The sequence below is a fragment of the Haliotis cracherodii genome, unplaced genomic scaffold (assembly GCF_022045235.1).
Source record: "Haliotis cracherodii isolate W230 unplaced genomic scaffold, xgHalCrac1.p SCAF_31, whole genome shotgun sequence".
Classification (NCBI taxonomy): Eukaryota; Metazoa; Mollusca; class Gastropoda; order Lepetellida; family Haliotidae; genus Haliotis; species Haliotis cracherodii.
In genome coordinates, this window is record NW_027266288.1 from 368,822 (window position 1) to 372,851 (window position 4,030).

A 4,030-nucleotide genomic window follows, 5' to 3' on the forward strand; every position below is an offset into this window, starting at 1 on the left:
TGACATGTTACAACAGACTGATTTAGATGGCATGTATGACAGTTTTGTTGAGCTAGTGAAAGAAGAAATGATGAACTCTCTACCCCAAAAGCATGTCACCCACAATTCAAACCGAAGAAATAATAAGTCCAGAAGAACGCCCTACTGGTGTGATGATTTGCAACATAAATGGGTCTTAGTCTGTAGGAATGAAACATTATGGATTAAAAAGTAAACACAGTTCAAACAAGAAAGAAGAAAAACTACGGGAACAATTCTTTAAATCAAGGAAAAAAGTTTGATAAATTGCATAAAAGACACAAGAGAATGCATCAAAAGACAAAGCAAGATAAACTCACTGAATCGTTATCAAATCCATCAATATTCTGGAAAAATCGGAATACAAAATGAACGGAAGCCCATCATCCCAAATGAGGTAATACTTGACAACAAGGAAATCAGCACAGACCATGCGGAGATAATGAAGAAATGCAAGAATGATTTCAGTGATCTGTATAATCCTTGTATAAATACTGGCAAGCAGTGTGACAGATGACAGTAATATCAGTGACAATGTAGTCAATTTCTGATGTTTTGAATCAACCAATTGGCAGGTTTGAAGTCAGTATTGCTGTAACCTCAATAAAATCAAATAAAGCTTCTGGTTTGGACTGCATTCCAGCTGAGGTGATAAAGAATCAGCAAAATATAGACATTTAACCCGTTTGTACAATGTGATCTTTAAATCAGGTCTGGTCCCAAATATTTGGAAAAAGGGAGTCATTAATCCAGTCCCCAATTCTGGAGCAGGTGACCCAAGATTACCAACTAATTATAGAGGCATCACTCTTCTATGTGTGACTTACGAGTGCCAAAGTCCTCAACAACAGAATCAGCAGCTGGCTGGAGACTAATGATCTGCTTACACCTTAACAAAATGGTTTCCGCAAGGGGAGATCATGTCAGGATCACCTAGAAACTCTCACTAAAATAATATACAATAGAAAGATGTCAAAACTATCTACATAGGTAAGTTTTGTTAACATGCGTACAGCCTTTGATTTTATACAGTGAAGTATGTTGTGGCATAAACTACAACATCAATTTGGAGTTCAAGGATATATTTTGAGTATTATTCAATCTCTTTACCAGGATGTGCAATGTTCTGTCAAGGTGAATACTGACTGGTTTGATGTTACTGTTGGGGTCAAGCAAGGCTGTTGCTTGTCACCAACACTATTTTCGATATATATAAATGATCTAGCAGATGCTTTAAGTGAACTTCAGTGTGGAATAAACATTGACTCTTTCAACATTTCATTCCTTATGTATGCGGAGGATACTGTCCTCGTCGCACCTAATGAAGATAACTTACAAAAGCTACTCGATTGTTAATATCACTGATCTACCAAATGAAAGCTAGCAGTGAATAGAGACAAAACGAACATCATGCACTGTAGAGCAGCATCAACGTCTAGATGTGATATTCAGTTGAAATGTGGACATGTCAATATCGATTATTGTACAGAATATAAATATCTAGGAATGTGGATCAAAGAACATTGTGACTACAGGAAAACAGTTAAAGAAATATGCGGCAAACAGAGCACTTGGAGTTTTTTTCAGTAAGTTCAACCATTTGGTAGGTTTAAGCCATGCAGTGTACACACAATTATTTGATAGTTGTGTGCAACCAGTTCTTAACTATAGTGCAAGTGTGTTGGGCATAAATGTGTACAAAGAAGTAAGTTATATTCAGAATAAAGCATCCAGATTCTTCTTGGGAGTGAGAAAGAATGCCTCTAATGTTGCCGTCAGAGGAGAGATGGGGTCGAGAAGCCAAGATACTAAAATTAAAATTGAAGTTCTTCGAAGTTTCCATAAAATCATCACCTCCTGTGAAACATCTGTGTGTGCCATAGTCCATAAATGGTCATTTATAAGAAAATCTTCCTGGGATTATAGGGTGTGTGGATTTGGGAAAAAAATAGATATTCATGGAAATATGGACGTTTTAGATTTTTGTGTCAAGGTTAAACGTGCAACATTTCTCAAAACATGCCCTGAAGTGTTAGATACAAGAGACATACAAAAGTGATTCTCAGATATACTTAATGACAAAGGTAATTGCTATGGAAATAAATTACGAACATATAGGAAATATAAAGAAACTATCCAAACTTCTCACTGTGTGAATATGTCTCTACCCAGACAACAAAGCAGTATATTAGCCTCATTACATTGTGGAAACTTTCCTCTTGCTATAGAAAGTGGCAGGTATACCAAGCCTGTTACTCCTTTGGTAAATAGACTTTGTCAACTAAGTCAGAAACAGTTAATAGAAGATGAAGTACACTTTGTTGTGGTATGCAAATACTACAATGATTTAAGGAAATGTTTATTTGATACATGCAATAATCAGTTCAGTAGTTTCTGTGAACTGTCCACGTTAGATAAATATAAGCGGTTGATGAACACTGAATGTATCCAGTTGGAATTGGCGAGATGTATTCAGAAAATGTATCACAAAATGCTGCAAGGTGTACAATAACTATTCAATATGAATTATATATGAAAAGTGAAATTGAGTGTGTGAGGTTATGGGTCATGGGTGTGTGTGGGGAGAGAATATGAACACGGTCAGAAGAAATGATATGGAGTATGTGTAAATGCAGGAATTTGGGTATGGGAGTATTTGACTTTAAGTGATTATGTTTATGAGGTTTGGCGGGGCATTGTTTTTAATGGAACCTAATTACCTTATGATAGTTGGTTCTCTTTGTCTCAGCTCCATTGCCGTGACGCTGGAAAAGAGCCGCATTTAATTAATGAGCGTAGGTTATATCATGGAAGATACACTTGAGGGAGAGGGTTCTACTAATTACCGTACCACAGGAAAAGACCTGTAGACGGGAGCGCGGGGTTGTGTATAAGTTCGCCGTTGCATAATGGCCGGCAGGAGAGATAAACATTGAGCTAAAGCACTTTTGTTTTCACAGGCTTGTTGAATGGTTTCCCAGCGCTACTGTCAATATATCTTCTACGTGATCCTTGATACATCATTTTGGCATTAACAATATATTATTTTCAACGTACATTAATAGTTTACTGGTCATTTGCTTTTGAGTATTTGTCAATTGTGTTTAGCTAAAAAGCAGTAATGGTAATATATGGTGACATGTAAATATAAAACGTCTCACGTAAAACGTAGTAAGTACAATAGTAAATATAAATTTTCAAATCGCATAAAAAAACAAATATAACAAGATACATATGTGATTCTAAAACCTGTGTTCCACATTCAGAGCCAGGCGGAAAACTGATTAAATAAAGGGAAGAAGCTTGCCCTTACACATATACATAGACTGAATTTGACTATATACATGTATGTAAATGTTAACATACTGTACCTATCTACACAAACTGTAAAAAAATGGGCGTAAGGTCACTGAGACGAAGGCTATAGATATCATACCTTATTCGATTTTTTAGATGATAAAGTACATTATTTGATAAATTCTGTTATCGATATCTAAAAATCGATTTGCAGTATCAATAAATATTTCATGGTATAACAAAATCATATTTCTGATATAAATTCATTCTTTGGAACCCCGACTTGCGTTTATTCATCTCTCTGTCATTATCATCGTTAACATGTGTCTAGGTTTAAGTGCATATACTTATGCTATACATCGTACTGATTAAGGAATGACACATCATCGTAACATCTAATATATAGTGGTAGCACAACGGTAGTTTGATTCTGTAGCACACAAAACATCATAGCTCGTTACAACAAAACATAGTTCTCTTGATATTCAATACTGGACATTTCGCTACACCCAACTTTTTGCTGTGTTTTTTTTTTTGTAAAAGTTAACGAGAGGATGTTTGGCGGGGGACTTGACGTATCTTTTCAGATGGTGTTACTCTGACATTACCCACTATTTATTGGAGGATACTGAAAATGAATATAGACTGTCATGTTGTCTGACTGTAGCTAGGCTTTGTTATCTTAACAATCACTGGGTGTGACCATGTGGACAGT